A 27,429-nucleotide genomic window follows, 5' to 3' on the forward strand; every position below is an offset into this window, starting at 1 on the left:
TCTGGGATTTCAACTGAAAGACAAAAATCAAGGATTTGCTCAAATGTTCAGTTAAAAGATTATCCACTGTTTGTAACTCTGAAACCTGGAAACAAACAAAATACCTAACCATTAGCAGATTGGTTAAATAAACATATTTAATGTTGAAATGTGTTATTAAAATGGTAGTTATTATTAAGCAAGAAAAAAAACCCAGTTTAAACCAGAGAATGTGCTATTTGAGACCATCTTAGTATAATCACACCAACTTGCAAATATGTGCACATAGATATTAGTTTAAATGTATAGCTATCTAGGACTTAAATATATAGAAATATATACATATCTAGGACTTAAAATAGTTGTTTTTATCTGGCTGAGTGATATTACCTTTTTTTTTTACACATCTGCATTTAAAATATTTTTCTGTAAAGACTCTGCAATTTTTTTTTATAAGAAAAAGAAATTAGTAAAAGCAAACAGTACAAAATTCCTGAAATAGAAGCACCCGCTCAGTCCAAGGGCTAGAAATTGTTCACAAATCTGAATTTGTAAGGACGTGTAATTGTCACAAATATGCACAATTATCATCCTGAGGTCATCCAGTTTGGTTAACTTGCCTTTATTCACATGGATAATTGAAGAGGTCTTTGAGTTCTTTGAATCAGGATTTAGAAGAATTTCACTCTGATTGTACCTTATTAGAAATAAATTTTAAAAAGCTAAAAAGAAAAAAAAAGAAAAAAAAGAAAAAACAGGCACTCTCTAGGGATCAGCCTTTTTCCTCCCAATAGCTAAAATTAATACCAGTGAAACTTGATCATTGTAGAAATTTAGAATATATAGACATGCCAAAACAAATAAAATTAAACACACACACTCACACAAAATCCCACTTTCCAGAAATAAAGCACTATTGACACTTAGGGTTATATCCTTCCAGAATTTACATTATATGTACATATGTGTGTGCATGTGTACGTGTGTGTGTGTTTGTCATCACACACAGACAGTGCCTTGCCACCTGTTTATTTACCAGTAGAAGACAGTCCATCAGACTGTATAGTTAAATGAGCACAGAGACCATGCCTTATTGGGTGTGTGAGAGTTTCCAGTGCCTGGCACAGAGTAGGAACTGAATAAATATTCATGGAACAACTGCGTTTATCTTGACTATCTTTCCAGGTCAACTGTTTTACTCCCAAAGATTATTTTGATGGAATCTCACAATGTGGACATACTACATTTAGTTGTTTCTAGTCTTTAGCTATAAAAAAGCACTGCTGAATTAAGCACTCTTCTAACTAAATATTTGACACATCATAAATTATTCATTATAACTAGTAACCTAAAAATTGATTTGTTGGATCAGAGGGTATATATGTGCTTCTTACTTTTGGTAGCATTGCCGAACGTCCTCCAGAAAGGTGGTGCCGTTTTACATTCCTAGTGAAAGCAAACAGTGCCTGATTTTGTTACTGAGTCCAAACGCGTTCCGCTCGCTGCAGGAAAGTCCAATAAATCGGGAGACAAGGTGTTGGGGTTAAGGAATAATGACTTTATTTGGAAAGCCAGCAGACCCAGAAGATAGCAGACTAATGTCCTGGAGAATTATTAAATTATCCCAGAATTTAGGCTCCTTTTATACTAAAAAGGGGGAGGGGGTGTGGTTGGTTGTTGCAAACTTCTAGGTGTCAGAATCCTTTGTTCTTGCAGCTATCTACATCGGTCAGGTAATGGTGTCCCTGTAAATCTCCAACAAGACGAATGTTTTCTATTCTGCAACTTTTTATCTTTATATGAATGGAAGTGTTATACCCTTAAAGATAGGAGCCTAGAGAATGGGCTATCCTGTATATTTCAGGCTCTAGGCAACATTCTTTTTACAAAAGGTACAGAACCAACAGTGACAGCACCGTAAGCAGAGCACAGGGTTAGAGCCAAAGGAACAGGTTTAATATGATGTCAGATTTGTTCTTCCCTACTGCAATTTACCTACACACTTGGAAGCCTGGACCTTTTTTTTTTTTTAAAAAAACCTGAAATTTACTTGAGATAATTGTGAATTCTTATACTGTTTTAAGAAATAGTACAGAGACATTCCTTGTACGCTTTACCCATTTTCCCTTGTGGAATCATTTTTTCAAAAGTCTAGTATAATATCATAACCAGGGTATTGGCGTTGATAAAATACTCGGATGTCTCCAGTTTTACTTGGTCTCATTCGCGTGTGCTAGTCGTACCATATTAAGTTCCATTTGAGTTTACCACAGGGGTAGGTTTGTGGGTCCACTGCCGCAGTCAAGACACAGCACTTCCAACACTACAAGGATCCGTCCTGTGGCCCTTTTATAATCATGCGACTTCCCTCCTGCCTTTCTCCTGGCAACTAACCCGCCCTCCAGTCATAAAAATTTGTCATTTTTAAAATGTTATGTGAAAGGAAGCATAGAATATGTTACTATTTGGAGTCGGCTTTTTTTCACTCAGCATTATTCCCTGGTCATTTATGCAAGTTGTTACTGGTATCAGTAGTTCATTCCTTGTAGTAACCTATAATGAAAAAGAATATGAAAACGAATACATGTATGTGTATCTATGCCTGAAACATTATGCTCTACACCAGAAATTGACACAACATTGTAAACTGATTACACTTCAATTTAAGAAAAAGTTCGTTTTTGTTAAATTGCTGAATAGTATTTCATGGTATGGATGGGCCACAATTTGTTTAACCATTTGTCTGTTGGATGGATTCTAGTTTTTGGCTAGTACAGATTAAGCTGCTGTGAGTATTTCTGTACAGGTTTTTGTGTGAACGTAAGTTTCATTTCTCCTAGATAAATTCCCTGTAGGTCAGTTGCTAGGTTATGTATGGTGGTTGCAGATACAGGTTTTTTTTTTTTTTTTTGCATTCTTTTTTTTTATTAAAATATAATCACTTTACAGTGTTAGGTCAATTGCTGGTGTACAGCATAATGTTTCAGTCATACATATACATACATATATTTGTTTTCATATTCTTTTTCATTAGAGATTACTATAAGATATTGAATATGGTTCCCTGTGCTATAAAGCAGAAACTTGTTGTTTATCTATTTTATACATAGTAGTTAGTATCTGCAAATTTTGAACTACCAATGTATCCCTTCCCACCCCTTAGGTAACCATGTTTGTTTTCTGTCTGTGAGTCTGTGTCCATTTTGTAAATAAGTTCATTTGTGTGTGTGTGTATGTGTCTCTCTCTTTTTTTTTTTTTTTCTTTTTTAGGTTCCACATATTAGTGATATCATGAGGTATTTTTCTTTCTGGCTTACTTCACTTAGAATGATGGCTTCCAGGTCCATCCATGTTACTTCAAATGGCATTATTTCATTCTTTTTTATGACTGAGTAGTGTTCCATTGTGTGTGTGTGTGTGTGTGTGTGTGTGTGTGTGTGTGTGTGTATACCACACATACCACAACTTCTTTATCCAGTCATCTGTTGATGGACATTTAGGTTGTTTCCATGTCTTGGCTATTATAAATAGCGCTGCTGTGAACATTGGGGTGCATTTGTCTTCTTTCAAATTATACTTTTCTCCAGATATATGACCAGGAGTGGGATTGTTGGATCATATGATAGGTGTATTTTTAGTTTCTTAAGGACTCTCCATACTGTCCTGCATAATGGCTGTACCACTTTACATTCCCACCAACAGTGTGGGAGGGTTTCATTTTCTCTACACCCTCTCCAGCATTTATTATTTGTAGACTTCTTAATGATGGCCACTGACTGGTGTGAGGTAACACCTCATTATAGTTTTGATTTGCATTTCTCTAACAATTAGTGATGTTGAGCATCTTTTCATATGCCAGTTGGCCATCTAGATGTCTTCTTTGGAGAGGTGTCTACTTAGGTCTTCTGCCCATTTTTTGATTATGTTGCTTGTTTTTTGATATTAAGCTCTCTGAGCTGTTTGTTTATTTTGGAAATTAGTCCCTTGTCGATCACACTATTTGCATGCATATCATTTTTAAAGAAACTGTTCTCCAGAGTGGTTTACCACTTTACATTCCCACCAGCAATATATGAATGACCTAGTTTCTCTGCCTCCTTGTCAACACTTAGCATTGTCATGGTTTTATTTTAGCTTATTTTGATAGGTGTGTAGTGATACATCATTGTGGTTTTAATTTGTATTTCCCTAATCATTAATAATGTTGAACATCTTTTCATGTGCTTATTTGCCTTTTGTATATCCTCTTTGGTGAAATATCTGCTCCTGTCTTTTGCCCATTTTTTAATTGAATTACTTGATTTTTTTTTTCTTACTGTTGAGTTTTTGAGTGTTCTTTAATATCCTAGAGACTAGTCCTTTGTCAGATACGTGGTTTGTGGATGTTTTTGCCAATCTTTAGTTTGTCTTTTTATTTTCTTCATATAGTCTTTCTTAGAGCAAAAGATTTTTAATTTTGATGAGGTTCAGTTTGTCAGTTTTTCCTTTTATGGATTGTGCCTTTGGTTTCAAGTCTCAGAATTCTTTGCCTAGCCAGCATGGACTTTTGACTTGTTCCTAGAGACCCTCTAATCCTGACTCTTCCCTTTCCAGGTTAGTAAGCAGAGGCATGTTTCTTAATCTCTCTCTTCCATTGTCTCATTCATAAAATGGGGATAGGAGTAGAATTCACCTCTTAGGTTGTTGCCAAGGATTAAGCTGTTACATGTAAGGTGTTTGGATCACGACCTTGTCAACACTTAATGATTGTTGTTAATATTTATATTGGGGTGTGATCTCCACTCCTAGACCTACTGAATCAGAATCTGAAGGGTTAGGGCTCCAGGAATCTGCATTACAGCAGGGTTCCCACATGGTTCTTATGAAGGCTTATTTTGTTTTTCAGAGGAGGTACTGGGGATTGAACCCAGAACCTCGTGCATGCTAAGCACTTGCTTTACCTCTGAGCTCTACCTGACCCACCAAGGCTTAAGTTTTTGAACAGTCACTTAGGCTGTCAGTCATTTCTGTTTCTCCATGGTAAGTGAATTCTCTGGTCTTCTTTAGGGATGTAGTTGGGGCTTCTGCCAAGACAAATGCCTTCTCCCTAAGAGCCCTTTTAGTGTTGCCAGAGACTCACCAGTGTTTCTGTGGAGTCAAGTTATGGTAGAAGTTTATATCCAGCTGATTCAGTGGCATACTTATTGGGGTCAGGCAGGTGTGAGATCATAGGGAGTGCTGGAGTCTGTGGTAAACTGGAGCATGGATAGCAACCGTACCTAAAGATCTCCAGATGAAGACAATAGTAATAAAAACATAAATCTGTGGTATGGATTCAGTTTTAATGGTGTTGCAAAGGTCTGGGGCAGTGTTTTTGTGGAGGTGTGAGCGATGTGGGAGACTCTGTTTGCCATCCTGGGTGTCAATTTTCTTGTAAATAGGCTGCTCAAGGCCAGTATTTTTTTTTTAAACTGGCTTGTCTACTACAGATTATCATCCAGTGCAAATACTGGAAATTAAACTCCGGAGATACCCTTAGGCCGTATAGATAGTAGCACATGCTTCCTTTCACAAAAAGAATGACTGGAGGACTTCTCCCACAAGGGATGCAGAAAGACCGAGACGTCCCTCCCAGAGAGACTTCACTGACGTTCCCTCTAAACTGACATGACTTTGCCTGGAGATATTGTTTTAAGCTAGAAGCCAGCCCTTAAAACCACCACTGGCTTCTTCTCGTAGGTAACAGGAGTTCTCTTCACCAACCTAAGTGGTTCCCCACTTCGCCAGTTCCTTCCGTTCTCTTTGGAGAGCGCACTGATTTCTCCACACCCTGCTGTCCGGTTGGCCAATTCCACGGTTCTCTCTCTCTCTGTCCAAACTTCTCCCACCGCTGAGTTGTGTGCATTGTTACAGTAATTATACACTTCCATCAAGTAACATATAATCTGATGAAATACGTGAGTGAAAAGGAAGTTGTTTGTTTCTAGGAAGCTGAGTTCTTTGCAAAGACTAAATAAAGGCAAGTCGCTGTAAGACATTCCTGTCAAACTGGATATGGAAGAGATAACTCTAAAAGATTGTGAAGATGTTGAAAATATGGAATGATTCTACACTTTGATTTACACTGAGATTTTTCCTCAGCTTCAAGTGGCCAAACTGGAAATTGTATATTAGACATTACGAGTGTGGTTTGTGCAAGAAAGACAGCTTTAAGCTTCAGTCAGTAGGCCTGTACCTGTAGAAATAGCTCTGGCCTGTGTGAAAATATTGGCAAATAAATTTGCTTTTTTATGGCTCATGATGAAGTAAGGTGTTTAAAATGTGTGTATATGTCATTGTTAGTGATTCTCTGCCTTAAATGACATTTTCTATGAATCTGTGAACAAGAATGTCAGGTGCTGTAGCTGTCCCACCCCACAGGGCTGTGTGCTGACCACTGAGGGGCTGGCTGAGATGGGTCCACAGTCAAGTTGGGGCTGCAGCCAAGTGAGGGAGAGAGTTCTATTTTCAGAGAAAACAGTGCCCTAAAAGCAAATTATTTATATGTATCTTTAAAAAACTCTTACTGAAATTTGAAATTTGGCTCTTTTATTTTATACCATAGCTCTATCTAGATTTCCAAATACTCAAATATCGGTAATTGTACATTTGGTAAAATTAACATTTTGTTTTCTTTTCCTGTGAAAAATTTCTCATAGGAATGATGCTTCTGATTTAATATAAAGTGCTACAAAGTGATTCCTTTTTCAAGTTCAAGGGTATTCAGAATACAGCATAGCGGTAAAATTGGGTATAATAAATTATCCTTACTCCAGACATGAACTGATAACTTGTTTTCTCTGGGATCTTAGTGGTAAAAATAAGAAGTCTAGAAAATCAGAAATATCAACCACCTGCTTACATGGCCAACTCTCTGCTGAGCTCCCACTGTACCCTCCGGGTGTGTCCTGCTTTCTCACAGCAGGCAGGCTGCCCAGCTGCTCAGGTCAACTCAGCTGACCCGCGGCTCCAGGAGTGCCAGCCTCTGTGGCTCTCTGGGCCAGGGATCCTTCTAAGCAGTGATGTCGAAGGTAGAACAGGCAAGACAATTTAGATGAATAACTACTTAATTTTTTCCTTATATTGACTTTGGTCTGAGTCCATGAGAGAGACACAGTTGAACAAAACACCTTCCTTGAAGAAAATTTGGTTTTTGGGTACTCCCTAATGGGTACCAGGGAGGCAGCTGCCCTCGTCATCTGCAGACTATTAGATGAAGCTACCGTTGTCACTTTTTGTTTCTCTAGGTCATTTATCTCTTACCTTCAAGAGTGGTTTTTTTTTTTTTTTTTTTTTTTTTTAGCACACCAAACTGGTATTTAGACCCTCGCTTGTCGTGGCAGCCAAAGACTACACAGAGATAATCACTTACAACTTGTGCCTGGGATGGGCCCAGGAATATTTGTTGAATGAATGAATGACTTTGCCTTTGTTTCAACAGACATGGCTTACATCTGCTGATAACTCCAAACGAAGACAGGCATGTATCCGTTAGGTTATTAAAGCATTAAGTTGAGGGTGGGAATGTTAATGCAGGCATAATGCAGTCCAATTGCCTGGCCTGAGCTGGTAATTGGTCTTCAGCCACAGCATAGACATTTTTGCAGTCCTTTATGATTCTTCTTTTCCACCATGAGAGCTCATTCTTTTGAGGCTCATGTCTGTGTCATCACCATCCAATAATATTCATTAAGCTCCTACATGCTGAGTACCACCGGGTTCGTCCCTTTTAATGAGCGTGAATGTTTAAGTTGAAGGATAGGCTTTTATGCGACACCGCTTTGTCCTGGAAGGACTAATCTGTGAGTACATATGATTTTGGCAGGCTGTTTCCTCAGTTCAGTAAGCTAATTAGATTAATCACATATTTTTGTTGGCAGGCTCTGGCTGCCACTTTAAAAGAAGGGGTAAATCAGCTTGTCTTTGTGTGGGGAGATGTTATCAGACCTGGGCTCTTTGTCAGTATCAGCCATTAGTGGGTTCTCTATCTTGATTTTGTAAATAGCCACTTCCTTTCCACAAAAGATGTTTATGCTCTATGATTTCCTGCTAATCAGTTCTGTCACTTACTGTGGTACCCCTTTTCAGTCATCCTTGCTTACATAGGATATAGCGTGTGATGCCTTTTTGTGTGCTACTATTGGTTAGTTTTTTTTTTTTTTTTGATGCTTTACAAATACATGAATAATCACACTAAACATTTCACAGAATTTATAGCAATCAAAATAAAAGGGAATGTTCCTTGCCTGGCTCTCAATGGGTTGTGAGATCTGACAGGGTTCTCCTGCCTTTTTTTTTTGGCTCCCAGGGTTGAGTGTTTGAGTTCTCTTCATTTTCCCTTCAAAGCGTTTCGATTGGCCGGCTCTCCTTCTCTCCGTGCTGTCACCTGGCTCAGTCCCTCACCGCCACACCAGCTGCTTTGTCTGTTATCTCTCCATCTCTCAGCCTCTTTTAGCCTCCTTCCCTGGTTATCTGCCACACTCACTTCCTCATATTCCTCTTTTGTCTGGTAACCAGAAGAGAGCAGATTTGCTCAGAAATCTTTACTAGCTCCCAACTGCCTAACGCCCTGGAGCTCAGCTCCCTGCCTGGCTCCCATGATCCAGTTCCACGCCCTCTGTTGGGTTGGGGTGGTTCCTGAACTCTTGGAAAGTCATCCTCTGCTCGGGGTCAGCTTGTTGGCTGCTTCCTGCAGGATGGTGCTGGGGTTAAGAGCATGTGCACTGGGGTGGAATTAGCTTGGGATCATATGCTGGTTCAGCCACTTACCTGGGGCAGCTAACCTCTCTGGGCCTCATATTTCTCATCTATAAATTGGGCATAATGATGGTCCTTCCCTCAGAGAGGTATAAAGTGTGAGTTGTGTATGTTTCTGACACATAGTAAGAATTCAGCAAAAGGGTGAGCTATTAACGTGTTATGCTTATGTGGTCTAAAACACTCCTCTAATAGTTATGTTAGTACTTATATAATGCTTACTACGTGTCCAGCACTTGCTTACATGAATTTGTTTAATCCTCACAAGAACTCTGAGGAAAGAATTGATACCAGTCCCATCTCACAGATGAGAAAACTGAGGCTGAGAGAGTTTGAGTGACTTGCCTAAGCTCACACAATTGGTAAGTGGCAGGGCTAGAATTTGAACCTAGGAAATCCAGCTCTAGAATTAGTGCTCTTAAGCACTATCCTATAAACCTAAATTCTACTTGTGAGCCCCCTCCAGGAATCTCTTTGACTACATACCCCATAGTGAAGCCTCTCTGTCTGAATCCCTAGTGCATGTAGTCAGCAGAATAAATTTGTAGTTCCTTAAATCCTCATTGTTTTCTATTTTCAGTATTGAATATATACTAAAAATTCCTTTGATTACAAAGTTATTGCATGCTAAAATGGAGAATCTGGCATACGGAAACATCAAAGAAGAAAATAAAATACACCTGGAGATAACTGCTATTCACATATTATCTGTTCTCCTAATCTTATTTTTAAATATTATACATCTGCACATGACAATATAGGACATATATACACAGTATAATTATGGTCATGCAATGGATATAATTTTGTATCCTGCCTTTCTTGCTTAACATTATAGTGTGAGCATTTGCTTGTGTCATTATATATTCTAGGTTACCATTATAATGAGTGCAAACAATTTAATTATTTACTATGTCTATGGTGGACATATTATTTACTCACAATTTTTAAATGACTAACAAATATTTCTACAATTAAATGGGTCACAGGACATGGCTTTAAAAAAGATTTCTGGTATGTATGCAAAATTGCCTTTCAAAGATTGTGCCGATTTATTTCTTCCACTGTAATAAAACAGTGTTTTATTGAAGCTGCAGGTGTTTCACTGTCCTTGTTGACTACTTGGTGACTGTTCTTGTTGACCAATGACTTTTTGATTAGATAATGTGATAGATGATCTAGGGCAAGGATAATGGCTCAAATTGCACTGAACACAAAGTACTTTTAGTAATGAGCACATGGTGTTCCATAAGTACTTACTTAGTTGATTTTTTGGTAGAGATGTGGTGAGCTTTGTAGAGTTCTAGGGTTTAGGAACTGGAGGAGGCTGTACAAACTATTTACTATAGCCCCATGTTTTGAAGATAAAGAAAGTGAGACACAGAGAGGTTAAGTAACTTGTCCAAGTTCATACAACTGGTTAGCAGCAGAATGAGTATTAGATTTCTGGTTTTCAAACTCATTGATTTTTCTCTGTGTCACACTGTTTTTCATTTACCTTAATGACACATCCAGCATCACTCCATCTGGCTTCTCAGACATGGCTGACCAAATTTGGAGGTGCTGCTTATGACCATAGAACAAAGCAATCAATGCTTGCCTCTCTTTGGGACTCAGCTAAAGGATTCCAATTAGTCTTATCAGACAGTCCAGCTTTGTCACCATTTCATTCCTCCTTTCCCTACTTAGAGCCTCCCAGGTGCCCATGTTTAACTCAGGTGAAATGGAAGATGTGTGAAGATGGGGACCTGAAATGTGGCCTGTCCCTGGCAGACAGAGGCCTCAGACTCTGGGAGGTGGCTTAGCATGATTTGTACTTGGAAATAGGCTTCCTTCAGGGATATGAGCTTTGGTGCTAGTTGCAGCATCTGGCTGGGTGGCCTTCCTCTTCTTCTTCCACGATGTTGAGAAAAGCTGTGGCATGGCATGGAGCTAATCCACGGACACCTGCGCAGCCTGACGGCACCGTGCTCCAGAAGCCAGCCCTGGAGCCTTCACCTGAATGCAGCTTTCTTCCACAGGGTCGCAAGTGTGCAAGTCCTCACTGCCCTCATTCTTCGTGCATTTCTCTCAAGAGCACTTGGTTTCCCAGGAAAGTCTGGGTAGGATGGGTCACTCTTTCTATATATCAATATTGTGGGATAAAATGCAAACACAATGAATTTTTGCAGTTCAAATCTTTTTTTTTTTTTGATATTGATTGTGATGATTGAGCTATAAAAAGGCTAGCAGCTTCAAGGCTGGAAACACGTTAAATTCATATCTCACCTTTATTGCCAATAATTTTGACTAAAATTACCAAGGTAAAATGTTTCCTTACTTTTTTAGTCTCAGAATAACCTACCTTTATCACCCTGTTCTTAACAAAGAACAAAGAATGTTATTGAAATGATGGCAAGGATTATCTTGCTAGATTAAAATTTTCCTATAAAAATAATCAAAAAAGAAAAACCTGCTTTGAAAGCCTCTTGCCTTTGGGGAAAGGTGAATGTCTTAATGCTGTTTAATATGCTTCTGAATGAGAAGCTCAGAAAAGGAACTTTTTAAAGATGATTATGTCCCATTTATCTTTTAGAAATCTGCTATGGTTTTTTTTTTTTTTTCTTATCTATTCTACAGTTTTGAAATCCCAGTCTATCCCTATGGTTTTTTAAACATCGTTGAAATGACAGGTAAAAGTGGGCTTAAATTTTTGGCACAACAACCTGTTTTCCCTTTCTTTTACTTACTCATTTGTTTATTCATTAACTTACTCAACAGATATTTCTTAAGGGCCTACTGTGTGATGTGCACTGTGTAAGACATCGGGGGATATAGCAGTGAACAAAATATAAACTTTGCTTTCATGGAGTTTAGAAAAGTCTGGTGGGCAAAAAGTCCAATGTTTCTGGGAAGCCTTCCTAGTAGTGGAGGCATGTCAGCTGAGACCCGAGGAGTGAGAAGAAATCTTAAGACAATGTCTACTATGAATAGATCTGGAGGTGCCTCGGGAAAGTGGGGACAGACATACAACATGTTAACAAAGGGGGCCATGGAAATCCTCAGGTTTAACTGCAGACTCTCTATCTCAGAAACAAAACCAATCTGCTGTTACTTCAGAACCTAAGTGTTGTTTCTCCAGGTGGCCAGGCCTCCTTGGCCAGGGGTGGTTCGAAGTCTCAGGTTGCGGTCACAGTGGCATTCTTTTTTTTTTTTTTTAATTGAAGTATCTCAATTACAATGTGTCAATTTCTGGTGTACAGCACAATGTCCCAGTCATGCATATACATACATTTATTTGTTTTTATTCTTTTTCACTGAAGGTTATTACAAGATATTGAACATAGTTCTCTGTGCTATTCTGAAGAAACATTTTTAAAAATCTATTTTTATATACAGTGACTAACATTTGTAAATCTCAAACTCCCAAATTTATCCCTTCCACACCCCCTTTCCCCAGTAACCATAAGATTATTTACTATGTCTGTGAGTCTGTTACTGTTTTGTAGATGAGTTTATAGTGTTCTTTTTCTTTTTTTTGGATTCCACATAAGAGTGATATCATATGACATTTTTCTTTCTGGCTTACTTAGAACGATGATCTCTAGGTCCATGCATGTTGCTGTAAATGGCATTATTTTATTCTTTTTTTTTTAAAGGCTGAGTAGTATTGCATTGTATAAATATACCACAACTTCTTTATCCAGGCAGTGACATTCTTTTTGGTTCTCACTTTATCAACTCCAGCAGCTCCAGCTGCTCTGTTCCTGGCCAGTTGTTCCTTTAGTTTGAAAACCACATAGCATTTCTTTCTTTAGGTTGGCAGTTCTGATTGAAGTGGATTTTTCCCACTCAGAAACCAGGAGAAGATAGTTGTGACATGCTTTGTGTAGTGATGCTATAGACTGGCTGTCTTGTCCCCTGAAGAGTTGTCATAAAGGGCTGCAGGCCATCGATTGGTTGCATTATATGTTGTGTGAGAAGGGGCAGGAGTACCGCAGTACCAGGGCTGGACATGCAGTAGAAAGAAGGGCTCTAGGAAGCAGTCAGTACGCACGTCTCCACTTTAGGGTGAAAACAGTGGCTCTCAGAGAAAAGGCCCCCTTTGGAGCAGGCCATGGACTCACAGAAAGAAGCCTAAAAGTTCAAGATCATCTAGTTAATGTACTTTGAACTGTTAGACACTTTTCCCCCTCAGCAAGATCTGTGGAAATCTAGAATATAAATCTGATAAAAGCCATGAATTGACATCTTAGAGAATTTTAATATTCATTCTTTTTAAATGCCTGAAACACTGCTTTTCCCAAAAGTTCCTAGGTCCTGGCAGGCACAGACTGAAAAATAGCTCATAGTAATAGCTCACTTTTATTAGTGTTTACAGTGAGAGACACTGTGCCGAGCACTCACTTGCACAGTTGCGTCCGGTCTCCCTGGCAGCCCTGTGAGGTAGGCACCACTGTCATCATCTCTGCTTTACAGACTTAGAGAGGTTTAAGGTCCTGCCTAAGGTCACACAGCTAGTAAGTGATGGGAGTTGGACTTGAACCTGGGTCTCCTGGACTCACCAGCCAAAGCCCTCAATCATCACGACCTTTCTGAGGTCACATTTGTGGTCAGTGCCAGTGCCAGGATTGGGACCCAGGAATCCTGACCCCTGATCCAGTGTTCTTTGTGTGGACCGTAGTGACAGCTGCTTTGGAAATATCAGCTTGATAGTTCATATTTGAGCTAGTTTTCTGGAGAGACAGTTCCCTTAAAACAAAATGTGGTTATAGGACACATGTCCTTCTTTTCACATGGCTGAAGACTAGTTTATTTGAAAGGGAGAGAGCACGTGTTGAAACAGAGGGAGAAAATCTCTCCTTCCTTTTCTCTCCTCCCTTACTCTTTCTGCTGTTTTCAGGGAACTTGAAAAGTTTTAGAAGAGTTTATTTTTGAAAGAAAAAAGTTAGTAGCTGGGTTAATTTATTTGTCTTATTCTTTAGGCTGTTGGTATATGTGTATGTATTTAAAATTATTCAAATTGCCTACCAGTCTAACATAACGGATAAGTGTTTTTAAAATGGTAATCTAAGCACGTAGAGTAAAAGCCACTTTTGGTGTTAATTTTTAATATTGGTTTAGGAATCATTCAGTGTTATAAAACACTGAATATTGGAAAACATTGATTTAAATAATTTAAGCAGCCTTGGTGTATTGTTTTTATTAGTTTGCCCAGCAAAAGTGATGTTCTTTCTCTGTTTGAAAGCTTGTGACATTTTAAAGAACTCTTATTTTTAAAAAATCTTTTCTTCTAAGTGTCTTTCATAACCTTAGATAGGTAGGTAGTTTCTCAGAGCTGACTGGTAGTGGTGGTGTTCGCTGCAGGTCATCCTGGGCTGCAGACGCTGAGATGAGATACTGCGTGCAGGAGTTCTTTAGGATATGCTCTTTGAATCTATACTGTGGGGAGAGAAGGAGGCAGCACTGAGCAGAGAGAGATGGCAGAGGGCTGCACTGAAGTCTCCACGAAGGCCTGGGCTGACCCTGCAGAGGGCTCTGGAGCTGTCCTGACTTGAGGGTCAAGGAGTCACATCCTCTCTTTATCCTGGCATGGGTGTGGGCTGCCTTCATGGGGAGGGTGTAATCTTAGACGAAGTGGCTGTCTTCAGCAGAGAGTGATTTCTAGAGAGGCTGACAGCTAACAGCACTCCTAGCAGCTGGGAGAATAAATCTCTCGGTCCTGGAGAGACTGGGTGGATGCCACAGCATCCAGTACAGTGCTGTTAACCCTTCAAATTCAGTAAAAGGGTAGGAGAGTGTAGAGAGAGGGTCGTCAGATAATCTTTGTGTGATGAGTAGGGTTTTAAGATAGATGGGGAGTGGTACAAGAAACAATCTGTCAACAAATCCAGTTTTCCCGTGTGTGTGTGTATGTGATAAGACAGTTTGATGTATAAGCCTGTAAAAATAGAACCACTGTTAAAATACAATTTACCTAATTCATGGTGTGATTTATTCTAGTATTAAATTCCAAATCTGGCTAAGTCACAGATTCTTAAATTGCTCACAGAGGAATGTGCCTTGTGTTATAACTATCTGAGGAAAAGTCTAGGACCATGCTGCATGGGGAAGATGAGCATGGTTACAGAAATTTTATAAAACAAGGAGCCAAACTGCAGAATCAGATCCACAGGGAGGATTTCATGTAAGAAATAATGACCTGAATTTTTATTTAAAATAGCGCATGATTTTATATTTCATAAACAATTACTGAAAAACACGTGCAGTTACATTTTAATTTGCTAATTTAAATTATATACAGAAAGTTACCATAGATATATAACTGAATTTATGAGCTTTTCCCCACAATATTGATCAGTATATACCATATGAAAAGGAAAATACAATAATGTTTGGGATCAGCATTTTGGGTAATGCATCTTGCAATAGATTTGAACATCTCCACTCTCTTAGAACTAAAGTGATGAATCAGGATATATTAAATGGCTCATATTTGTGTTTTATTTCTTTTTTTAACTAGTAGGATAATCAGTTTTATTAATCTTTCTAACATGCATTGGAATTGCTAACCAGTTGGATTTTATTTGTGTAGCTAGACCTTATGTAAGCAGGGAAATTTCACAGCATCTCCACAGGCTGAAGTTTTCTAGACTCTTGGATACGTAGCGTGACTAGCTGACTCGTGGTCCCAGCTTCTTCAAGCCACTGTTTTTTTGCCTAGCCCCAAACTTTTAACCTCCCTGAAATTTGAATTTGTGATAGGTACAAATTCTCTTTTGTGGACCTTATGGTAAAACAAATAAACAAATGGAGATACTTCATTAGGGCCTGGAATGCAGGGAATCACATCATATTTTCATTTCATATTTCGACCATGCTTCTCATTTGCTTAGGTGACCTGCTTCCCTGGGTCACCCTCAGATGTATTCCTGTACTGTCATGGTATCAGTGAAGGAGCCTGGCCTTGGTGAAGCCCATCCCCATTTCCTCTCCTGACCACGGCTGCACATTTACTCTTCCTCTCTCCCATCCGGTCTTCCTAGTTCTCGCAGCCCTCCTGACTCAGCTTCTTGTTAATGCCACTATTCACTTTTCTCTAAGCTTCAGTTTCTTCATCTGTAAAATGAGTATGACATTCCCTGCCTCACTGGGTGGTTGTGAGAATTAAACAGGCGGTTTAATGTGGTGCCTGGCAAGGAGTACCCAGTAAGTGGCATCCCTTCCCACTGGGGGCTATTACTGTTACCTGACATGACAGGACCCCCCCCGCCAGTAAGCCGCTTATTCCCTGAGGCCTGGGACTGGATTTTATTCACATGCTCAACATGGCATATCTTGGGCAGCAGACAATGCTTATTGAATCACCTATGAATAATATAAGATGTGATTCCCTACCCTCAAAGAGACTAGAGTCTGGTTCTGAAAGAACTATAATACAAAGCAAAAACTACATTACCATAGGGAGATAAGAAAATGTAGATTTTCTTTCTTGTCCTTCTTAGAATGTGTTTGAGCCTATATGATTACCAGTCTAAAGCAAATAGATACAATAATGGGTTAACATAATGGAAAACAGGTTAACCACAAATCAAAAGCATACAATAGAGTCACAAAAACCAAAAAGGAAAGAAACCAAGCTAATACAAAAGAAAATTATCAAACCACAAAAGGAAAAAAAAAAAAAAAAGAAAAAGAAAAAGAAAGGAACAAAGAAGAAATACAAAATCAACTGGAAAACAAAGTTTAAAATGGCAACAAACACACATCTGTCAATAATTACCGTAAATGTCAATGGACTAAATGTCCCAATCAAAAGACACAGAGTGGCAGATTGGATAATAAAACAAGAACCTACAATATGCTGCCTACAAGAGACTCACTTTGGAGTGAAGGACACACACAGATTGAAAGTGAGAGGAAAAAGATATTTCATGCAAATAGAAAAGACAAGAAAGTGGAGGTAGCAATCCTCATATCAGATAAAATAGACTTTAAAACAAAGGCCATAAAGAAAGATAAAGAAGGACACTATATAATGATAAAATAGGAGCAATACAAGATGAGGATATTACACTTGTTAACATATATGCACCCAATATAGGAGCACTTATATTAATAAATACATAAAGCAAATACTGTCAGACATAAAGGGAGAAACTGATGGGAAACAGTAATAGTAGGGGACTTTAACACCCCATTAACATCATTGGACAGGTTTTCCAGACAGAAAATCAATAAGGCAACATAGATAGTAAATAACACAATAGAACAGTTAGACTTAGTTGATATTTTCAGGACATGACATCCCCCCAAAACAGGATGTACATTATTTTCAGGTACATATGGAACATTCTCTGGGATAGACCACATACTCGGGCACAGAAGAAGCCTCAACAAACTTAAGAGGATAGAAATTATTTCAAGCATCTTTTCTGACCACAATGGCATGAAACTAGAAATCAGCTACAGAAAGAAAAATGAGAAAAAAATGACTGTGTGGAGACTAAACAACATGCTACTAAAAAAACCAATGAGTCAATTATGAAATCAAAGAAGAAATTAAAAAATACCTTGAGACAAATGACAATAAAAACACAGTGGCACAAAATCTATAGGATGCAGCAAACACAGTTCTAAGAGAGAAGTTCAAAACAAGAGCCTTCCTCAAAAAACAAGAGCTATCTCAAATAAACAACCTAACCTACCATCTAAAAGAACTGGAAGAACAAACAAAACCTAAAGTCAGCAGAAGGAAATAAATAATAAAGACAAGGGAGGGAAAAAGGAAAGAGATTTAAAAAACAATGGAAAAAACCAATCAAACCAAGGGCTGGTATTTTGAAAGAGTAAACCAATTAGACAAACCCTTTGGCCAGGCTTACCAAGAAGAAAAGAGAAAGGACACAAGTAAATAAAGTGAGAAAGGAAAATGGAGAAATTAGAACCAACACCACAGAAATAGAAAAAAACCGTAAGAGAATACTATGAACAATGATATGACAACAAATTGGACAACTAGCAGAAAGAGAAAAGTTTCTAGAAACATACAGTCCACCAAAACTGAATCAAGAAGAAATAGATCATTTGAACAGACCAATCACTAGAAGAGAAACAGAATCAGCAATAAAAAGCCTCCCTGCAAGCAAAAGTTCAGTATCAGATGGTTTCACTGGAAAATTCTACTGAACATACACAGAAGAACTCATACTGATCTTTCTCAAACTCTTCCAAAAGACTGAAGAGGAGGGAACACTCCCAGACACATTCTATGAAGCCACCATTACCCTGATACCAAAGCCAAACAAAGACACTACCAAAAAAGAAAATTACTGGCTAATATCGTTGATGAACATAGATGCAAAAATCCTCAACAAAATATTAACAGACACAATCCAACAACACATAAAAAATATCATACACTACAATCGAGTTGGATTCATCCTAGGGTGATAAGGGTGGTTCAACATATGCAAATCAATCAACATTTGACACCTCAACAGAAGAAAGGATAAAAATCACATGATCATCTCAATAGATGCAGAAAAAGAATTTGATAAAATTCAACACCCTTTTATGATAAAAACTCTTACCAAAGTGGGTATAGAGGAAGCATATAGCAACATAATAAAAGCAATTTATGATAAACCCACAGTCAACATAATACTCAACAGTGAAATGTTGAAAGCTTTCCCACTAAAATTTGGAATGTCCACTCTCACCACTTGTATTCAACATAGTATTGGAAGTCCTAGCCACAACAATCAGACAAGGAAAGGAAATAAAAAGGATGCAAATTGGAAGAGAAGAGATAAAATTGTCACTATGTGCAGATGTCATGACACTGTACATAGAAGACCCTAAAGGCCCACACAAAAACTGCTAGAGCCAATAAAAGAATTCTGCAAGGTAGCAGGATACAAGATTAACATACAGAAATCAGTGGCATTTCTTTACACTAACAATGAAATACCAGAAAAGGACAGTAAAGAAACAATTCTTTTTAAAATTGCATCCCCAAAAGTAAAATATTTAGGAATAAACATGACCAAGGAGGTGAAACACTTATACATGGAGAACTACAAAACATTGATTAAGGAAATTAAAGGTGATTTAAAGAAATTAAAACCTATCCCATGTGCTTGGATTGGAAGAATCAATATTGTTAAAATGTCCATACTGCCCAAAGCAATCTACAGATTTAATGTGATCCCTATCAAATTATCCAGAACATTTTTCACAGAATTAGAACAAATAATCCTAAAATTTATATGAAACCGCAAAACATGCAGAATTGCCAAAGCAACACTGAAGAAAAAGAACAGAGCCGGAGAAATAACCCTCCCAGACTTCATATAATACTACAGAGCTACAGTAATCTAAACAGCAGTTGTACTGGCACAAAAATAGAGATATGGGTCAATGGGACAGAATAGAGAGCCTAGAAATAAACCCACAGACTTACGGTCAATTAATCTTCAACAAAGGAGGCAAGAATATACAATGGAGAAAACACAGTCTCTTTGGCAAGTGGTGCTGGGAAAACTGGATAGCAGCATGTAAGTCAATGAAGTTAGAACACTCTCTCATACCATACACGAAAATAAACTCAAAATGGCTTAAAGACTTAAACATAAGACAAGACACTATAAACCTAGAAGAAAACATAGGCAAAACATTTTGGGACATAAATCTTAGTAATGTTCTCCTTGGGCAGTCTACTCAGGCAATAAAAATAAAAGCAAAACTAAACAAATGTAACCTAGTTAAACTTACAACTTTTTGCACAGCAAAGGAAACCATAAACAAAATGAAAAGACAACCCAAGGAATGGGATAAAATATTTGCAAATGATGTGACTGACAAAAGTTTAATTTCCAGAATATATAAACAGCTCATACAACTTAATAACGAAAGAAACAAACAACCCAAGGCAAAACTGGACAGAAGACCTAAGCAAACATTTATCCAGTGAAGACATACAAATGGCCAATAGTCACAGGAAAAAATGCTCAATATTGCTAATTATCAGAGAAATGCAAGTCAAAACTACAATGAAGTGTATTACCTCAAACCAGTCAGCATGGCTATTATTGAAAAGTTCACAAGTAATAATAAATGCTGGAGACGGTGCGGAGAAAAGGGAACCCTCCTACACTGTTGTTGGGAATGTAGTTGGGTGCAGCCATTATGGAAAAAAGTATGGAGATTCCTCAAAAACCTAAAAATTAATTTACCATATGATCCAGCAATCCCACTTCTGGGCATGTATCTTGAGGGAACTCTAATTTGAAAAGATACATGCCCCCATGCTCCCCAGTGTTCATAGCAGCACAGTTTACAATAGCCAAGACATAGAAACAACCTAATGTCCATTGACAGATGACTGGATAAAGAAGTTGTGGTATATTTATACAATGGAATACTACTCAGCAATAAAAAAGAATGAAATAATACCATTTGCAGCAACATGGATGGACCTGGAGATCGTCAATCTAAGTAAAGAAAGCCAGAAAGAGAAAGAAAAATACCACATGATATCACTTATATATGGAATCTTAAAAAAAAATACACAAATGAACTTATTTACAAAACAAAAACAGACTCACAGACATAGAAAACAAACATATGGTTTCCAGGAGGGGAAGTGGGTAGGAAGGGATAAATTGGGAGTTTGAGATTTCCAGATACTAACTACTATATTTAAAATAGATAAACAACAGTTTTATAGTATATTGAACAGGGAACTATATTCAATTATCTTGCAGTAACCTATAATGAAAAAGAATATATAAAGAAATATATGTATGTATATGTATGACTGAAACATGCTGTACACCAGAAATTGACATAATATTGTAAACTGACTATACTTAAATAAAACAAGGAAATATTATACTGGACGTGTTATATTTCTGCTTTGAATTCTACCTTTCAATTTTTAATGACAACTTATTCTTTTATGTGGCAAGAATGGACAGAGTGTTCTTTTTCATCCCAAGCAGATGGAATTAAATCTGAGGGCATCTGTTAAGTGCATCTTTCTACACTTTTGCAAATATTTACTATACATATATCTCTATCATTGTTTGTACCAGATGTGCTGTTATGCTGAACATGTGCTAATTTCATGTGCTTGGTTGTAGTTAGCATGTAGATAATTTGAACATGTTTGCTTGTTAAAAATTTTCATGTCATTATATAGCTATTCTATTTAATGGCTTTGAAAGACTCTTTCTCTGGAGAGAGCCAAACCAGAATGAATTATTTGTAATTGCCTTCTTTTGGCTGGCATGTTCTGCGTTCTGTGTTGTGTCTTCTCAGTCATATCAGCCAGATTTAGGAGAGAAATCACAGGGGGCTCTGTTCAGACAGTTACTTGTATGATTCCGCCAGAGGCACTGGCTCTTTGATCTTCTACTAGTGTAGTTCTTCTGATCTTTTATTCTGGGAGGTGTTTGTGTCTCTGTATGATAGATGTTTCACTGACCAAAGTAAATGGAAGAAAATTTTCTCCAGCCTTTAAATGTATTGCTTCCTTGTTCTTTCAAAAAACACACTTTTCTTGGGTAAGAACATTTCAGAGGTGTTTGGCATCAAATCAACAGAATTGTGGCCTTTAATGGAATTTGAAGCACTGAAAGTGGTTTGATTGGTGAGAATCTATTTTTATTTCTTTCTCCTTGACTGTACTCCCTTTTCACAGTAAGGAAACAAGCCTCCTCCTCATCCTCTTTTTTTTTTTTTTTTTTTTGGAAACAGGAGTATGTGATTTCACTGAATTTTGTTCTTTGGCTCTTATTGTCACTTTCTCCCTTGAAGGAGAGGAAAAACTCCCAACTGTGTGCAGAGTAAATTAAATTATGAGGAAAATAGTCTGTGAAGTGAAACAAGATGAACTGAGGTTTTGGAACTGAATCTAAGCGTTGCCATGATGTTGTAGATAGCCTAACCATCATTCAGAAACATATTAGTCATTGTGATACACTGTTGTTTTGACTAATTACCCTGTAGGCTGGCTGGCAGACTGAATTGCTCAAGTCACCTAGTAATTTTGATCAAATCAACGAGTAATTATAGTTTTGTGCAGGCAACAAATATAGAATACTGATTATGTTAGACTAAAGAAGATGTTATTGTGATATAATCATGTAAAATATTTAACTCTAGCATTAGAGCAGTCCTTTACCTTTTTCTTGCTTTAGGGTGTAAGTTCTCAGAATACAGGATGAAAAAAGGTGGTGGCAACTTTTTCGAAGAGGATAATTTTATTCTCTCAATGATCAATATAGAAACATGTGAAAGGTCCTCTGGTGCTAAGGTAAAACCTTATATTTTAAATGTACTTTAATTATCATAAGCATATTTTTGGAAGCCCTCAGGACTAAATATGGTCAGATTTAAAGTTTAACATTCTCTTTAGATTTCTTACAGAAAGAACCTAGACATGAATAATTCATATGACAGAGCCAGAAGTTATTGCTGTTAATTTCCCTATCAGTTTATTAGCTAAATACTAGAATTAGCATAACCAGGTCTACCTGAAAGCCAAATACTTAGTGTATTTGTTTGATTTCCATTCTGTCAGTATCCTTTCCCTCACTTTTGAGGAATCTTTTTCCAGAGTTTGCTGTTTATTACCGAATTGCTAATTGGCAATGTTTGTTTGATCTATTTGTGGGTGTAAATTTAAAATATTTTGGAAACAGAGACATGTTTACTTAATGGGAAAAAAAATCTGTCTTTAATTTTATTTGAGTTGTCTCCTGGATGGTTTGCCTATATTAGATTCCTTTTCCATGAAAGCAGGAAATAGAATTTACTTGGAACTTAGTGCAAATTTGCTGTATAATTAATATTTATGAAGCTCCTCTAGGGTAGTTATTCTGATGGAAGCTCCACAGTTGTGTAGTAACCTCATCCAGTGTATATATCCTTGACCTCCCAAAAAAATCAAAGAAAGAGAGGGCAGTAGCTTAAAGGATTCAGATACTTGTGAGTTTATTCTTGGGGAATTGTAGGTGTACATACCTGCTGTTTCCTTATTGGTCTCTCTCTCTACCTGCCTCTCATAGTGTGAGTATCTCACTGTGCTGAAAATCACTCTTGCGTTTGAAGATACACGTTATTGTTTGTACAACCTCACCCCAAATGCCTACTGCTTTGTTGGATACTCAACTATTTCTTCAACTTAATGAGAAAATGTCTGTTGGTTTCCAACAAGTGCCTTGCTAAGGGGTGTTCAGGAGTCATGTCTTGTCTTATGCCCTGATATTGGAACCTGTTCTCCAGATAAGTTCCATTCCAGTAGTATCGACTCAGATAATTAATTTTTGGTAATCCTGCAGGGCATAGAATGGGAATGAATTATTATGCATATATATGTTAATGTTATGTAACATTATTCTTGCCAATAAAGGAATGACCAAATTCCTCTTTTGCTTCCCTACCTCTTCACAGATCCTTTAATTGTAAGTGGTTAATTAAAGTGCAGGATGCTTTTCCGGGGAAAGTAGGAACCATTGTCTACTCTTCTTGCTCATAGTTTTCTACCTGAAGCACCAACTCTAGGGAGAAATAGTGCCAAATGCAAAATTTATCTGAAACAAAAGTCAGTTTAAAACATTGACTTTGATTTTTCTTTTCTAGCTTTTGCTTTCTTTTCCTTTCCTCTCTGTGCAAAACACATTGATACCCACATGTAAATTTAGTAGAGAAGAGTTTTAATTAAAGAAGTACAGATAGCCTGAAACCATTTTCGAGTCTGTGCCAGTCACTCTAGGGGCAAGTGTAGATAAATTGCAGCGGAATTTGGGAGAGTTGCGATCTACCCAGGTGTTTCTGGAGGCTTATAGATAAATTAATGCCTTCTTTCCCATGAGGACAGCCTCTGCAGGTCTCCTTACGGGGCTGGCAGCCATCCAGTCAATAAGCCACCCTTGGTGAGACAGAGGAACTGCTTAATGTAAGTCATTTCGGTTTTTACTTTTATTGCTTGGAAAGGCATCCCAGTAAGCCAAATGCTGGACCCCTAAGCAGAAATTAAGAGCCTCCATTATCCTTTGTTAATTGCACATTACACATGGTTCTATTGTGGAGTCTCTGAAAAGGTAGCAACTAAAGATTAGTATTTTCATCTGTGCGCAGAGCTAGACTTGTGTATGTTTGTGTACATGGATGTGGATGCATTTCTGTGCATGAGAAGATGGGGAGAGAGAGAGAGAGAAAATGCACCTGTCAGTGAGATAAAGCACTTCTCCTTTCACGGGTAACGAGTCTCTTACCAGTTCTGTTTGAAGTCCACAGAATGATTTTGTGGCAAAATCAGGCTTCAGAGCAGTGAGAACTGATGGTAATGAGTACAATATTTTTTAAAGAAAGTTTAAGAAACCTATTTACAGGTGCATAATGATCTTTAGTTTTCAGGGCAAATGTCAGTTTGAAAGAATAGGTTTTGTACAAATGGAAAAAAAATCCTATAATAAAGCCAAATAATTTTAAAAAGTGGCAGTGGGTAGTGGTGACACTGCTCAAGCATAACTACAGCAAATTGCAGTGCTGGACGCTTTTTTGGATAAAAGAAATCTTCACTGTGAGCTATATTTACTTTGACTGATTTTGGTTTTTCTTTAAAAAAAAGTCCTTACAAATTACTGAGATCCTTACAGACCCCTGAGAAGCCCAGGGTTCCTCTGACTACATATGGAGAAACATGCATCTAGACTGACCAATATTTTGACAGAACGTTAACCTTCCAGATTCCTAGAGCTGTGAATGTCATTAGCTGAAGGTAAACTGCCTACATTTAATTCAATAAATAGTATTGCACAATAACATTAAAATAAGCATTTTGAAAAAGTGGTCCTTAAAAATAAGAGTACCACTCTTCTGAATTCTTCACGCTTTCCTAGTATGTCACTTTCATCTGTGTTTATCCCATTGGCAGTTACCAACTTACAGGCTACAGATGGAGTTGGTTTTCCTTTGTGTGTTTTCTATTAAATGCTTTTCAAGCCTTTTGTGGTCATTATAATTGATTCAAATAGCATATTACATTAATGTAATCTTTTATCCGTACTCATATCCACCGGGCTGTATGGCCGTTGTGCAGGCTTTTCCCTTTCCCAGAGAGACAAAGAAGAGACTTCAAGTGCCCTGTAATTGCTACACTTGAGCTGGGCTTAGGTACTTTCCTTTTGTTTAGGATGTTCTTTTGCTTTTATTTTGTTAAATTAAAAAAATGTTTTCACTAAGTAGTTCATAATCATGGTACCAAATTCAGAAAGTGAAGATGTAGGGACACAATGAAAAGCAAGTTGCCCTGCCTCCCTGTTCCTAGACACCCTGTGCCCCTCTGCTGAGGCAGCCAGCTCAAAGTCCTTGTGTGACTTCACATAGATGGGCTATGCTTTTACAAGCACACAGAACAACACATTCCTTTTTTTCCTTACACAACTGGTGATGTAATATACTTGCTGTTCTGTACATATCCTGGCAGCCTTTCCATATCAGTACATGCAGAGCTGCATCCTTTTTTTAAATTAAAATAATTTTTTATTGAAGTAAAGTTGATGTACAATATTATATAAGTTACAGGTGTACAATCTAGTGATTCACAATTTTTTAAAGGTTCTACTCCATTTATAGTTATTGTAAAATATTAGCTATATTCCCTGTGCTGTACAATATATCCTTGTAGCTTATTTTATACCTAATAGTTTGTACCTTTTAATTCTCCACCTCTGTATTGCCCCTTCCCCTTCCTTCTCCCCATTGGTAACCTCTAATTGTTCTCTGTATCTGTGTTTGCTTCTTTTTTTTGGTTGTATTCACTAGTTTCTTGTATTTATAAGATGCCACATAAAAGTGATACCATACAGTATTTGTTTTTCTCTGTCTGACTTCCTTCCATTAACATAATATCCGCCAAGTCTATTCATGTTGCTGCAAATGGCAAAATTTCATACTTTTTAATGGCTGAGTAGTATTCCACTGTGTGTGTGTGTGTGTGTGTGTGTGTGTGTGTGTGTGTGTGTGTGTATACACAAACCATATGTTTATTCATTCATCTGTTGATGGACACTTTGGTTGCTTCCTTATCTTGGCTGTTGTAAATTGTGCTGCTGTGAATGTTGGGGTGCATGTATCCTTTTGAATTAGTGTTTTTGTTTTTATTTGAATGTGTACTCAGGAGTGGAATTGCTGGGTCATATAGTAGTTTAATTTTAGTTTTTTGAGAAACCTCCATACTGTTTTCCACAGTGCACCAATTTATATTCCCACCAGCAGTGTATGAGGGTTCCCTTTTCTCCACAACCTTGCCAACATTTGTTATTTGTGTTCTGTTTGATGATAGCCATTCTGACAGGTGTGAGGTGACAATCTCATTGTAGTCTTGATTTGCATTTCCCTGATGATTGTCAGTGTTGAGCATCTTTTCATGTGCCTGTTGGCCATCTGCAGTTCCTCTTTGTAAAAATGTCTCTTCAGTTCTTCTGCTCATTTTTTAATTGGATTGTTTGTGTTTTTTGATGTTGAGTTGTAGGAGCTGTTAATATTTGTTGGACATTAACCCCTTATTGATCATATAGTTTGCAAATATTTTCTCCCATTCTGTAGGTTGATTTTGTTTTGTTAATGGTTTCCTTTGCTGTGGAAAAGCTTTTAAGTTTAATTAGGTCCCATTTGTTTATTTTTGTTTTTATTTCCTTTGCTCTAGGAAACAGATCCAAAAAATATTACTACGATTCATGTCAAAGAGTGTTCTGCTTATGTTTCCTCTAGGAGTTTTATGGTTTCCAGTCTTACGCTTAGTTCTTATATCCATTTTGACTTTATTTTTGTATATGGTGTTACAGAATGTTCTAATTTCATTCTTTTATGTGTAACTGTCCAGTTTTCCTACTACCACCTATTGAAGAAACTGTTTTTTCTCCATTGTATGTTCTTGCCACCTTTATTGTAGAGTAATACCATAAGTGTGTGGTTTTCTATCAGGCTCTCTATCCTGTTTCATTGATCTGTGCGTGTTTTTATGCTAGTACTATACTGTTATGATGTCTGTAGCTTTGTAGTGTAGTCTAAAGTCAGGGAGCATGATTCCTCCAAATTGTTCTTCTTTCCCAAGATTGTTTTGGCTCTTTGGGGTCTTTTTTGTTTCTGTATAAATAAAAAATCATTTGTTCTAGTTCTGTGAAAAATGTCATTCGTATTTTGATCGAGATTGCACTGAATCTGTAGATTGCCTTGAGTACTATGGTCAGTTTTAGCAATCTTAATTATTAATTTTTCTAATCCAAGAACACAGCATATCTTTCCATCTGTTTATGTTGTCCTCAATTTCTTTGATCAGTGTCTTATAGTTTTTTGGGTACAGGTCTTTTACCTCGTTAGGTAGGTTTATTCCTAGGTATTTTGTTCTTTTTGATGCAGTGGTAAATGGGACTGTTTCCTTAATTCTTCTTTCTGGTAGTTCACTCTTAGTGTATAGAAATGCATCAGATTTCTATGTATTTATTTTGTATCCTGCAACTTTACTGACTTCATTGATGAGCTCTAGTAATTTTCTGGTGGTGTCTTTATGATTTCTGTGTATAGTATCATGTCATTGGCAAACAGTGACAGTTTTACTTCTTCCTTTCCAATTTGGATTCTTTTTATTTCTTTTTCTTGTCTGATTGCTGTGGCTAGGACTTC

The 27,429-nt window shown here is 37.5% G+C and overlaps 1 protein-coding gene across 3 annotated transcripts in view; it reads left to right on the forward strand.

The window, feature by feature from the left end:
- Positions 1-27,429, forward strand: part of FAM160A1 (family with sequence similarity 160 member A1) — a 230,540-nt gene that overhangs the window by 98,467 nt on the left and 104,644 nt on the right. The window lies entirely within an intron of this gene.

This window comes from Camelus ferus, chromosome 2 (assembly GCF_009834535.1).
Source record: "Camelus ferus isolate YT-003-E chromosome 2, BCGSAC_Cfer_1.0, whole genome shotgun sequence".
NCBI classification, from domain to species: Eukaryota; Metazoa; Chordata; class Mammalia; order Artiodactyla; family Camelidae; genus Camelus; species Camelus ferus.